Source organism: Camellia sinensis, chromosome 4, assembly GCF_055761805.1.
Source record: "Camellia sinensis isolate YWXY chromosome 4, ASM5576180v1, whole genome shotgun sequence".
NCBI classification, from domain to species: domain Eukaryota; kingdom Viridiplantae; phylum Streptophyta; class Magnoliopsida; order Ericales; family Theaceae; genus Camellia; species Camellia sinensis.
In genome coordinates this window covers 69,534,859-69,549,428 of record NC_138964.1, presented here as the reverse complement: position 1 = coordinate 69,549,428, position 14,570 = coordinate 69,534,859, and positions in this window count along the sequence as shown.

The following is a 14,570-nucleotide window of genomic DNA, read 5'->3' as shown; positions in this document are numbered from 1 at the left end:
ATCCAAAATGTCTAACCTCTCCAAATGGGGGAGAGCACCCCCTATATGTAGAAAATCAAGATTCAAGCTTGTATTCATCCCTCTATACACGTGTATGGTGATGCACTTCAGTGAACAACAGTTGGCACAGTTAGCAAACTAATATCTAAAAAAGGAGACAAATGGTTGTCGGCCACTCTAAGTAGCCGACCGGCCACTTCAAGTGGCGGTCGGCCACAAAAAGTAGCCGGCAAGAACAAAAAGTGGCCGACAAGGCCAAAAACTGACCGACAAGGTCCCTCTCCCTTCCAGGCAACAGGCAACAAGGTTTGGCTCAAAAACAAGTACAAAACAAATAGGTTAAGAGGCTCAAAGACAAGGCGTTTCGCCGAAGACTTCGGGCACTCGAAACGAGCACAAACAAGCACAATCATCGAGTGCACAAACGGTGACGTCCGAGTCTTAAGGTCGGTCAAAAATGGGGTGTCTATAGAGGCTAACCCCCCCAATTTTGGACTTCAAAGCAGATTTTTTGCCACTGAAAACTATCTGAAATTCAGTGGTTAAAGGCCCCAAAAAAGATGGTTTCAAAATAGGAAACAAAGGTTCAAAGGCCTTAACAACAAGGAATAAAGAGGGATGAATCACCCCCTAGCCTTCAATGGCCAAAAACACCAATTTCATCCCATGAAACAAAGTTTTTTATAGCTTAAAATTAGCCCACAACAGTAGGAAAACGATGGAAAAACAAGTAAGCAAAGTAAGCTTAAAAGGCTAGTATTATACCTCTTGAAGCCAAACACCATTTTAAGCACAAATGCAAGCCAAAACCACCTTCACGAGCTTAAACAAGACCTCGAAGGACCTCAGCTCAAAGATGATCACTATAGGTTAAGGGTTGATATGCAAAAGTATAGTATATCTAGCAATCTAAGCACAAAATTTAAAGAGAGAAAGAAATGTAGAGAGAGAGAGAGAATTTTGAGTCTTAAATCTTCCAACCTTAAAACATGAGAGAGGGCCTCCCTATATACAGAAAACATGAATTCTATACAAGGCGATCCAGGCCTCCACGTGTGGACAGATGCAAGCATCTGTGCAACCAGCTGGCACAGTTGGCACAAAATATCTGCAGAAAACACTGGTAGCTGGTCGGCTATCATTGATGGCCAGCAAGGCATCATTGATGGCCGGCAAGGCACATCAATGGCCGGCAGGCCGCCAAAAACTGCAGGGGAGAAAGACCAAGACATGGTCTAAAAAGGAGACAAAATGGATGCAGGGTTTGAAAGACTCAAACATGTGGTGTCCCGCTAAGAACTCCGAGCACTCGGCGAGCAATCAGACTCGTCACCGGATGTACCTGCAAGAACGTCCAAGTCTTGAAGGGCCGTCAAAAATGGGGTGTCTATAGTTGCCCCTCTTTGACAGAGCTCGGAGTCATGAAATGGCATAAGTGAATGTCAAAGCCCAGAGACGACCAATTTTGACAAGACCATAAGACTTGGCCAAACAATCAAGACAGAAAACAAAATGGTTTTGCCCGCTGGCTGCCTACTTATCCCTTTGCCAAGGAATCAAACCAGCATAGTTTTGGAGCAAAATGCAAATGATATGCATGATGCAAGAACATAACTTATGATCATGCAATGAGGCTGTGCAATGAAACATTTAAATGCAAATGCTATGTAAAGAAATGCCATAGCTAAACAAACTGTAACAAGGCACAACAATCCCAAACATAAAAAGAAAAAAACGCGCCACACGCGAGAAACACGAGCCCAAAACTACATTTCATGCAGAAAGGATGTAAGAAAAATTATACAGACTTAGCTACGCATCACGCATAAAAGGTGAAGGGCGACGCAACCGTCGGGTACACCCGAGGTCTCAACTGAGATCTTAACGCGTCTCACACGGAAGGAGGAAGAGGACGGTGTTAACATCGGGCACACCCGAATGTTTTTAACCGATTGGAAATCCTAACGCGTTGCACGTGAGAGGAGAAAGAGTGGTGTGAACACTGGGCGCACACAAGTGTTTTTAACCGAAGGGTGGTGTGAACACCGGGCGCACCCGAGTGTTTTTAATCGAAGGGTGGTGTAAACACCGGGCATACCCGAGTATTTTTAACCGAAGGGTGGTGTGAACACCAGGTGTACCCGAGTGTTTTTAACGTAAGGGTGGTGTGAACACAGGGCGAACTCGATTGTTTTTAACCGAAGGGTGGTGTGAACACCAGGCGTACCCGAATGTTTTTAACCGAAAGGTGGTGTGAACACCGGGCGTACCCAAGTGTTTTTAACCGAATGGATCCTAATGCGTCTCACACAAGAGGAGAAAGGGGATAAAAGGATACGATTCGAAGGGCACAAATGGTTTAACCTTGAATTCCTCTAAATGAACCGTACATACAATATCGTGCATATGTAGGAAAGAGACTTAACAAATGCGAGATAGTAAGAATGCATGTTCTATGCAAGACAAACAATCGAGATACAAGGTTAATGGCATGTTCTGTGGAAGAAACAAAAGCATAAGCATATTCTATGCATGATTGGTAACGGGAGCATATTCTATGCGTAAAAGCGGATACACGTTCCAAGCATGATTCAAGAGCGAATGGAAGACGCGTATGGAATGCCCGTGAGATGCATATCTCACAACAACATATGTGAAATGTATATTCTATGCCACAAAGCGAAGTGCATGTTCCATGCAACAATGAATGAGAAATGCATGTTCTATGCTAGATATCAAAGCATCATTTAACTAAAACAAACTGGAAGGCAACTTTCGATTCACTTCTCGAAAGAATTACAATGTACTTGAAGGATACACCTCGTTCACGTTGACAAGTGACGAACATCGCGCACCGAAAACATAGTTTTAAGCTTCCGCAGAGGCATTCTGAACCAAACAATGAACAATCCCTTCACATCTTGGATACCAAGGACACAAAACCGCATCAAGAACCTCAAGAAAGCTGCCAGCCACTTGCCAGCCACGAGAGAAGGCCGCCGGCCTGGTGCCGGCCAACAATGGACCTTGCCGGCCATCGATGGCAGATCGGGGGTAAAATGGGCTTTTCAGCTCAGGCCTTTAAGTATTCACCTCCACACTTCATTTCCTCACTTCCCCTTGCTCGAAAATCATCTCCCTCTCTCTCTTGACCTTCCTTCTCTCTAGATTTACACTTTCTATGCGTTTTCCAATGCCCTAAGCAAAGTTGATTCGCTAAATCCCCTTTGTTCTCTTAACTTTGAACCGATTGAAATTCGATTTCGGTGCTTCTTTCCTTACTTTCACCATTCTAGGCTTATTCCCCTCGAGTTTCTCTCAAGTTTTGTGCACTTTTTCCAGCATTGACTTTTTCCTCCATTTTCTCTCTCCTAGGGTTTGACTTTTTCCAAGTTTACCCTTTTTCTTCATTTTTCTTCACTTTTCACCCATCTCGCACCTATTTTCATATGGCGGATGAGGTTCCACATGACGGGGCTCCTCTAGAGGTTTCTCTCGTAGTTCCACCCGCACCAGAGGTAGAAGAGCCGATAGCTGATCTTGAAGCTGACTTAGAGGCGGAGTTTGAGACCGAGGTCGAGCCGCAGCCGGTACCACTGAGGGTACGACCTTCTGATATGACGAGATATCACCCTAAGACACACATACTGCCTACTTCAGGAGGCATCAGACGCTTCATCGAGTTTTCCTGCGGCGCACGAGAGGACCTTTTGTTGAGGGAGCTAGAGTCTCATTTATCGACCATTGCCATCGAGGTAAGAACTCTGTTTTCAAGCATTTTGCCTTTCTTTATTTGTATTTCTTGCACTGCCTTTTATTCGAATATACTACCATCGCTGTTTTATCCCACTGTACTTTTATCACTGTTTACTACATTTCTTGCACTGCTTTGTATTAGGATCCACCGGACTGCATTTCATACACTGCCTTTATCTGACCATGCACTATTTTCATCCGATGCATTTCTTTTATCTGGTTGCATTTCATGCGTTGTCGTTATCTGATACATTTCATGCGCTGTCTTCTATCTGCTACATTTCATGCACTGTCTTCTTTTACCACAGGGCGAGTCTCGTGCCTTCAGAGGCTATAGTGCTACGACTGCTAGAGATTGGTATGACGAGCTCCCAGCTGGAGTTCAAGACATCATCAACAGGGCAGGCTTCGACTTCTTTTCCTCTGGCTTGACTTGGGTCATCGCGAGTCGTCCTCTTCTAGGAGCATTGGTGGAGAAGTGGTGAGATACCACCAACTCCTTCCACTTCTCCACCGCAGAGGAGATGATGATGAGTCCTTTTTACTTTGCCATGATCACCTACTTAGACGTAGGGGGCGATCCGATCCCTATTGATACTGACATGGAGGAGTGGGAGGTAGCCTGGTCCGAGTTGCTAGGAGCATACCCACCCATATATCGGACGGGGATGGTGAGATATACTTGGTTCGCAGAGCGATTCAAAGGGACCGAGCCCGAGACAGTAGAAGAGACCGATCAGTGCACCAAGGGCTTCTTGATGTTTGTCTTCGATACCACCTTATTTTCGAATAGGTGGAATACCATTGGCCTGTATTTGCTGAGTGCCCTACTGATCCTTCTTGGGATTTGTTTCTACGATTAGGGCCGAGCTAGCCTCACCACATTGTATGGATATATGAGCTCTACCTCCCGTCTGTGGGGAGACCTGATTGGAGGCTAATGGCGAGCCTGGGAGGTACACATCTTAGTTCCCTCTTTGCACACTTCATTTACTTTACAATTCTTGCTTTACATCTATTTCAATACATGCTTTTTGTTTCGCATTTCTGTATCTACTCAAACACTGTTCATATATTGTGCTTCCTCTTTTGCACTTTCTGCATCTACTCGATACTATACTGATCACATACCACTGTATTTTCCCTACAGCTATGGGTATAAGCATACTTCCAGACTCTCGCCCCGGAGCCTATAGTAGAGCTTCCGTTGATGGTGCCCTACTCGCGGATATTCGATGGTCAGCTTCGCCGCAGGACTCGCGAGCCTTTCACTTTCTTCCGCCGATACTTCGACACAGTAGGCGCCCATGAGGTAATCTGAAACATAGTCATTTTACTTTGAAACAACTCACTTTACACACTTAACAACTAATAACAACTAATAGTCTGTACAACTTCTGTTTGCAGATCACGTAGCAGCCATGGGCCTTGATGCTAGGGGGGTGCGGGACCAGTTTGCCAGTGCATGGGCCATCTCCCGCTACCACATTCTTCTTGAGGGTCCAGTCTGCCGAGCCTAGTTCTTAGGTGAGCCCTTCTTGCGCCAAATTATGGGCGTACCAGACCCCGTCGTCCTGATGGCTCCACCAGAGTCCATGTAGTCCACGAAAAGCCTATCCGTTGAGGAGGTCATCCAGGTCATGGTGGGCCTGGACATCAACTTCTTCCGAGCAAAGGGTGACTATGCAAATTTCATCCTGACACACTTGATGCCACCCTTGACGGGTGTTCGTGGAGATGAGGAAACGGGGGCTCCTGCTGTAAGAGCAAGGCGCAGAGAGGTATCCCAAGCGGGGCGGAGTGCTGATTGGCCAGTGCTCCCCACTACGATGACTTGTTGGTGACACACGGGAGAGGTCCACCTGGTCCCGATTGAGCCTGCAGCGGCTGGTCATGAGCTTGTCGGGGTCTGAGGCTCGACTCCAGTATGAACCACACTTTAGCACTTGCACTCCATATTTCATTTCAGATATATCTATGGCAGATACTAATCATTCAAATTGCACTTATAGGCATCAATCGAGTATACAGAAGGTGCCCTCAAGCTGATAGCCACGTTGATAGGGATAGTTTCATCAGTTTTATATTCTAGGCATCAACTTTATAGTGACACACTGACATTAACATTGAAAACTGAAAACTTCCCAAACTGTACTGATATGTTGCATTAATAGACCACATCTAACACACTGCATTTGCATACCATATTCACACACTGTATCTGACTTCTGCATATACTCATCCTGCATACTATGCTTGCATCTGATACACATATCTTTTCAGATCCCACCTATGTCGATGGCGCCAGTGGGAGCTGCAGCACCTGCACCACCAGTACCTCCTCCAGCAGTAGGGAGAAGAGAGAGACAAGCTCCGGCACGCAACCGAGGTAGAGCCAGAGGCACCCGAGATGGAAGCGGCCCTTTAGAGCCCATTCTGAGTGATGATGATGCTGAGACGAGCGACTCTGAGGAGGCAGCGAGTTAGCATTTAGATTCATCTGAGAGTGGAGAGATGACGTCGGCTCAGGTTCCGAGAGTGAGGGCGATGCTGAGGTGAACTCCAAGACGAAGAGTGGAGATGCTTCCGGTTCAGACTTCGGTCCAGATTCAGATAGCGGCACCGACGGAGACAGTGCCCTAGAGTCCTCTCCTCCGAGGAAGAGGATGAAGAGGGCTTCTTGGGCCTGAGGCGATCAGCGTTGATTTTTTGCAATTTTGTTTAGTTTCTTTTGTTTATAGTTTTAGCACATTGTACAGCTTCAGACAGGTTTTAATTGCTTTAAAAACTTGTACCGCACTTTTCGTAAAAATAACCATGATCGAAATGAAAACAGTTTTTATTTAAAAAAGTGTTGTATTTTGCATCGTGAGCACCATATTGCATGGAAATGAGATTGATTTTGATATTGAAAACTGAACATTTGTATTGGCACAACAATCTTAATCAGGTAATGAACTGACCACCAACTGAAATAACAACAATTTACAACTCGATAAACAAAACAACAACAACTCGATAAACAAAAACTACATAAACACCACTCGATAATCAAAACAAAACGAATCGACCACAACAAACATGCTAAAGTCCGAAAAGACTCGAAACAAGACTCTAAAACACACAAAGAATAGAACAAAACACATGCTTTAAGAACATTCCAGTACAAAGAAGGACAACAGGGTAGAGAGGGAGACTGTCGGCCATCGATTGTGATTGCCGACCATGTGAGGTGGCCTACCGGCCACCAATGAGCCTCTGCCAGCCATCAATGTGCAAGTCCTCCAAAATGTTGACACCTGGCTTCCACTTATTGCCTTATCTCCTACAAAAGGTTGGACCTCGTAGTTTCTTTATTTCAGCTGCAAATTCTTCACAAATAGAGCCATTTTTCGCCGAAAAACTCTCGAATTAGATTACAACTTTTCATGGCTCAGAAAAGGTGAACTTTTGGGGTTTCGGCACAAATGCACTATTCCCGCTGAGTCGTTCTCCACTTTGTTTTTTGTTTCTACATGCCGCGGCTAGATGTTGGAACCCGATTACACGTGTCTTTAGCTTTGGGGGACAAGAGATATGCCCAACAATTGAAGAATTTCAAGTGCTAATGGAATCCCAGCACAACGAGGAAATCATACCTTAGCCCTGTTTTGGCCACATCCAAACTTTGGGAAGGACGTGCAGGCTTACTGTACACGTGGCTCGATCCTTAGTTCACAATGGAGAGCTAGATATCCCCAGTTTGATTCATCGATTTTTTTGAAGTTGGCAACCAAGGTAATCTTCTTTGGTGGAATTTTCGGCAACACGCCCTTTGCTTGTGCATGTTGGCTCATTTTCTTCTTGCGGCTACCTTCGAAGGGTCTAGCATTCGACTCATCAAAGTGGCCCAAGGTTTGAAAGAGAGTAAGAGTTGCATTGGCTTAGCATTAGCCGGGACTTTGGTGGGCTTAGACGCCTTTCATCGGCGAGAGACAAACAAATTCACGGGGAGTCCACTACTTCTTCAGGCAATATTTCCCGCCTTTTCTAATATGTGTTTCTCACATCTCTCAGCACTCATGCTCTGTTTTTCCCTCAAAGCCGTTTTCTCACTTTTCTCTCAACATACATCTCTCTATTCTTTAATCTCTCTTCTTTTTTATCATCCCTCCCTAGATATGGCTAATAGACAAGCTGAAGGGAGTGGACTCTTACCCTACATACTCAGCTCGATGGTACTTTTTTCGACAACAGCTAGTGGATTTCCTGAACGAGGGATGGTGGTGCCATTGGATGTGCAACAGATCCGCTACCCACATTGCTTAGCGTTGCCCCTGGCTTAATCTAACCAAAATGAGCTACAAACATGGCTCAGCAACCTGGCATTCAGCTGATTGGCCTTACACACTGTGTATTCTACTTTTCGTTCCAGTTCAGGTATTAGTTTGGACATGATCAGACTTGCCCAGAAGATGGAGTAGAGTACCCGGTTTCATTTCCAATCTGAGGTTCACATTTGGCTAGATACCTCACTGCTTGGAGGATGAGAGAGCTTCTGGCTCCTGCCCCTAGTTTCAGTTGTGCCCTTTCTGGCGAATGTCTGACTTGGCTTGAAGATGGGGCACAAATCGGGCCCACTTTAGTATCAGAAGTTTCCACAAGCACAAACGAGGGACATAAGAGCACCTGACTCATCTATGCCCCTAGTTTATTTGCTTTGATCTTACTTTTCAAGTTTTATGAACGTAATAAAAGAAACTTTGATTTGTATCGAGAGTTGGAGAACTTTGTATTGAAATCAATGAAATTGAAGTTGTGAGCACCGAAAATTTTCTTTTTGGTCCAAAAATGGTCTAAGTTGTAAGAGTTAAAATTTGAGCAAAAATCAACTTTTATCAAAACTTTTCAAAACCATTTTCGATAAGGATCACAACTTGACACGCATGGAATATATCCTCGAGATGTACAACCCTGAATCTGAAGATCACAAATTGCCCCTTGTCTGAATAGCACTACTCAATACTGCAACCAGTTCTCAGAGAGGATCATAACCAAACATTCAGAAAAAGAATAGACAACGATGACCTAATCAACACATGGACAGGATAGTTGAGTTGGAGGCGCTTATGGCCGAACTTCAGGATAAAGTTGCCTGCGTATCCCATGGGAATCGGGCATTACTGTAGATGCGCCCTTGGGCTTTGCTACTACAGTTCGGACTCAAACGTCACGGTTCTGAATCTAATCCCGCAAAGTGCAATGTGAGACAGATAAATCACCAAAGAGTCCAAATCCGGTAAATCATTTTGGAAAACTAATTTTTAAGAAAGAAGTGCCAAACATGGACTACTTTGCCAAATACAGAGTCGCCACCTAAATATTTTATTTTGGGGGAATTTAGAAAACCCTGACTCGTTGCCTAAGGCCACGTGTCCGTCATCACCAAAGTTGCCTCCGCTCGGGAACTTGGGTACGATTGTGGAAGGTCATCTATGAGCACCCCCGCTCGCCCGATCAAAGATCGGCCACTACTAAACATGATATCTGGTTTTTGAAAACCCATGCGTTCTTATTCCGGTTAATTAGCTAGAATTACTATGTGATGCGCACAACACACAAGTATAGACTAGATCGCCTAATTTGGAACAAAGCATCGCATATCCGTTTGTTTGAAAATGGTTTGAAGTTTGCTACTCGCAAGTAGGCTAAAATACAGATTTCAATGAATTGTCCCAATTCAAGTAATCCAACCTTCACCCACAGGCATTCAGGCAGTTATATCGTATAAGCGATTAGCCTCATGGCAAGCATGCTGCCATGGCAAAACTCACACTTATGCAAGATGCTAAAGCATAAACACTCACAGTGTATTCCGAGCCAAAATAAAGAACCAGTTAGTAATCAATGCATGATCCTAGTCCATGTTAAGATGGCTAATGCAACACAAGCAAAATGCAACTAGAAATAGGGTCGACTATTCTAAAATGGCATGTTACATGCAATACTTGATACATGTATTCAAATTGGAATTGAAATACAATGTAGTTAGTATGATGCACCGAGCCCGGTGCATGCAATATAGGTGAATGGATGCAAACATGCATAGCATAAGGATGCTAAATGGAATATGCCCTAAAACTAACCATCGTAAGCGGGTAAGTAAAAGGGAGAAAGAAGTGGGGGTTAGAAGACATGCATCACACACACACACGCTTATTACATAATTGCGCCCTCTCGACGGAAGGACCGAAAGAATAATACAAATTAACTAATTAACTAACTAACAAGCTAATTAATTAATTACACAACCAAATCGAAATAAATAACTATTCTAAGTTATTAAAACACTAAAATGGCCTCGAGATGAGGGATGAATGGATGCTCGGACGGCTTCGCTCGGAAATCCATCGCCATGCTTCATGTTGCCTCTGTTTGCACTGCTCTGTGCCTCTGAAAATTGTGTCAACTTCTATGACACTTCTGAACCACCTTGTGGGCATGCTGAGAGGCCTTCGGCCAAAAGATGAGGCCATCAGCCAAGGTAAACTGGTCATCGACCAAAAAAAAGGTCTTTCTGCCAAATGTTTGCTGCCGATCGGCACTGAATATGGTCGGTCGACCATTTCTTCCTGTGAAAAGCTCCTGTCGCTGCAGCAGAGAACAAACAGAGCATGGCAATACATTTACAAGACAATGTCTGCACAACTACACCCCTTATCATGTTTAAGACTCAATGGTGTGTAGTTCTCAACCCTTGGACCAACAATCACGCATTTCAATGCATGATGGCCAAAGGAGCCAAGTGTGCAATTCAATATCAAATGAAATGCACAAAACACATAAGGGGGCCCCAACCTCTATCATGCTTGATCAAGAGGCAAAGGAATGCACACATAATGCAATGCAACCTAAGCATGCAAGCAAGCATGCAAACAACTCAAGGATGATACAATCTAATGCAACATGAGCATGCAAGCATACAATATGCAATAGGCATACAACCTAAATATGCAAACATGCATAGCACGCAATAACATGCAAAATGAAACAAGCATGCAACAACATGGTAAGATGGACTTAAACCAAAGTGGGCTACTCTCGAACATGCCCAAATCAGTGGCCAAAATGCTAAGAAATAATGGACAAAAGCACATACAAACATACATGCCAATTGGCCTATCACCTAGGCATAGGAGGGCAACTTTCAAGAACACTTAAAAGGGACAAAGCATCCAAGTATGACAATACTACAAGCTCTGAAATGATGCTAGGAATGATGCCAAATCACACAAACAAGCCAAGCAAGGCATACAAGAAAGCCTAAAACTTAAGGCTAGCCAAGGAAATCAAACCATGGCTATGCAAGGCAAGCCCCAAAGGGCCAATGGCACCCAAAATAGTCCCAAGGCAGGTCAAGACAAGACCAACAACATGCTCGAAACTAGCCAACACAAGCAAGAACACAACACCAAAGGCATGAGGCATGCAAGGCTACAAAAGGGGTGTTACACTACACCTATCAAAACCAAACATGGCATGACATAAACCAATAAAATCATAGTTATGGCATGTCAAAGTAAGCCCAAAAACCCACTTAGATAGCATCCCAAAGACCTAAACATGATGGCATAGACAATGACCCATTCATGAGGCATAAAACATCAACTCTTTAAAGCATTAAAGGAGTGATACGTTCAAGTATATGAGCATACTATATGGACTGAAATAACATAACAAGTGATGTCAAATCACTAAAATGGCCCAAGTAAAGCATGCTAGTGATTTGGACACTCAAAGCTAACATGCTAGATTGCATGGTAGCTATACAAAGCATGGAATATATGATCAAGAAAATGCAAAACAGAGCTTTAGCATGTTAAAACAAGGCTAAAAGCTTCTTAGAGTTGGGCCAAAATCATGCTAGAATGACATGTTACAACATGATGCATAATAAGGCAAATGAGGGGATTGCAAGACAAGTATATAGAGCATGTAAGAGGCCATTAAACCAACTTGAAACAGAGGTATAACATGGAAAAATAACACCAAGTACTTGTTGAAATGGAGCTAAAACAAGCTAAGCAAACATGCTACCAATGTAAGCCATTTATACTAGCATACAAGACAATTAGGAGAGGGGATGACCCTCTCCTATTTAGGACTCCAAAACCACCTTCCCACCACTGAAAATCCTCTGGATTTTAGTGGTAGGAAGGTCATGCAAAGCCAAGAGCAAGAGCCAAAAGGGATGCCCTAAAATAAGACCAAACAAGGTCTTGGAGGGGGTAAACAACCCCAAACCAAACCAAACCAAAAAGTGACCTTAAACAAAGGTCTAAAGCAAGTAAAAATAGAACTTTTATCAGTTAAGAGCTCAGCTTAAAACAATAAGCAAGAAGGGTTAAAAGCTTAAGTAAGAATGGGGTATTAAAAGCAAGTTTGCTCACCCTTGTAGAACCTCTTCAAGAACAAAGCTCCAGCAACTTTTCCAAGCTTAAACCACTCCAAGAACTCTGAAAATAACCTCAAGGGACCTCAACTCCAAGTGGATGGTGTTCTAGTGTGTGTTTGTGTACAATAGTAAGACAATACTACACTTTTGAGCACAAATACACACAAATATGTAAAGAGAGCGAAATATAGAGATAGATAGATACAACTTCCCTAACCCTATTTTTCAGAACCTCTGAGAAGGGAGGAAGAGCTCCCTTCTTATAGGAATCCAATTCCAAGGCTTCCTAAGCAAGCTAAGCAAAGGTGCAAATCCCTCCATACACTTATGGAGGGGGTGAATTGTGCATGCCAGCTGTGCCAGCTGGCATAAAATATCTGCATAAAGCAGATGAACAGGGCTCGGCCAGAAAACAAGGCCGATTGACCAACATAAATGTCGATCGACTAAAAGGAGTGTCGATCAGGCAACACTTTTGGCCGATGGCAAGAAAACAAGGCCGATGGCTTCATGCCTTGGCCGATGGGTTGAGAGGATGGCAAACAAGCCACCCTCTTCCCTGAGAAGCAAAAACACAAGTCCTTGGTCCACAACCAAGCACAAAATAGACAAGTTGAGAGATCTTGAGGCAAGGCGCACGACCGAGACCTCCGAGAACTCAAAACGAACATGAGCATTGATGATCATCGAGTATTCAAACGATGACGTCCAAGTCTTAAGGACGGTCAAAAATGAGGTGTCTACAATTACGTAGTTCAGTTTGGGTTCACTTGAGTATTAACGCTCTCCTTTTGCACTCAATTAGTGCTCTTCCTTTCAATTTCATGGTCAATCGTATATCCTTCACCTTTTAGGTACCAGTTCTAATGATTGCAATTTTGCTAGTACTAGTTCAATCCTATCTCTCATGTCCATGGTCTCTCCATTAACACGACATTCAAGCTCCCAATCAAATTCATGAAGCAACGAGCCCAAAAGAAGATTACTAGACTACTACGTATTGAAATAAATTTCAAGTAATACATGATAATTCACTTTTATTAAGTAATTGAGAAATAAATAATAAATTACTTATTATATGTTGTGATGTCACATTTACTAAACTTAATCAAGGCCAACCAACCACTTCATTCATATTGAGGAGAAAGTTTGCTTAAATTTTTCAACAAATATTAGCCAAATAAGTAGGAGGGCCCAGAGTATGATGGTGCTTTTAGTACCTTTATAAAGACTTAGACCACTTAGGTGCTAAATGTGCAATTCTGAGTTTGTGTAAAACATGCAAAGAAGAAACAGGTGTATCATCATGTTTATAGAGATGAGGTTGGTGTGGTTATGGGTAATGTTGATGGTTTGGGCTAGTGAGTGCTATGGGTGTTTGGAGCATGAGAGGGTTTCTCTTTTGCAACTAAAGGCTTCTTACATCAACCACCAAGAAAAATATATCCTTCCAACGTAGGTGAAAGCTTGGAAGGGTGAAACGACAACTGACTACTGTAAGTGGGAAAGAGTCAAGTGCAACGCAGGGCGAGTGATCCAACTCTCACTCAATTCTGCAGAGAATATTTGGAACTTAAGAGATTGGTATCTGAATGCCTCCACGCTTCTTCCATTTCAAGAACTTGAAAGTCTCAAGTTATCATACAATTAATTATCGGGTTGGCTTGAGAATGAAGGTTTTTCTGATTACTAGAATAGCAACCAAACAAGTTTACTCTATTGTTTTCTTTTTGACACTGTTCCCAGTGTAATGACTCGTATTCTAATTCGTATTGGATTAGTGTAAATTAGTACCCGTCACCTTAAAACTGGTATGGTTGTCGGACTCTTGGCATTGATGGGTTCGCAAGTGAACTTTACATATTATGATTGAGGATCCTTGGGGGATGTTTGGAACCTTGATTGAAGCCTTAACAAGGTATTTAGGCAAGATTAGATCAAAAGCCCCAAATTTGAGTTTTCATTTTTGACCAACCTTCACTCTTTATCTCTTTTCTGCTTCCATACTTTGAATTTGAATGTGAGGCAAGAACCATTGGAAAGCTTGTTTCCAGGGCTTCGATTTGGACACAAGAACGACCTAAAACAGAGTCTGAACGAGGGAGTTATACCTGTTTGAATTCTTAGTGCCTCTGTTGGTTTTCTATAGAGTCAACACCTGTCTGGGAAGGGTCGACCCTCTTATATTGTAGAATCTGTGTGTTAATTGCTGGAAATTAGGGTCGACCCCCTCCTATCGAAAGGTCGACCTCCCTTGCTTGTGCCAGATTGTCTTTTCTACCTAAAGGTTTGACACCTCTGCCCGAAGGGTCGACCCCTGCATGTTATTTCAAGAATTTTTAGGTCCAAATGGGCCCTACTTTGGGCTTTTGGGGCTTAT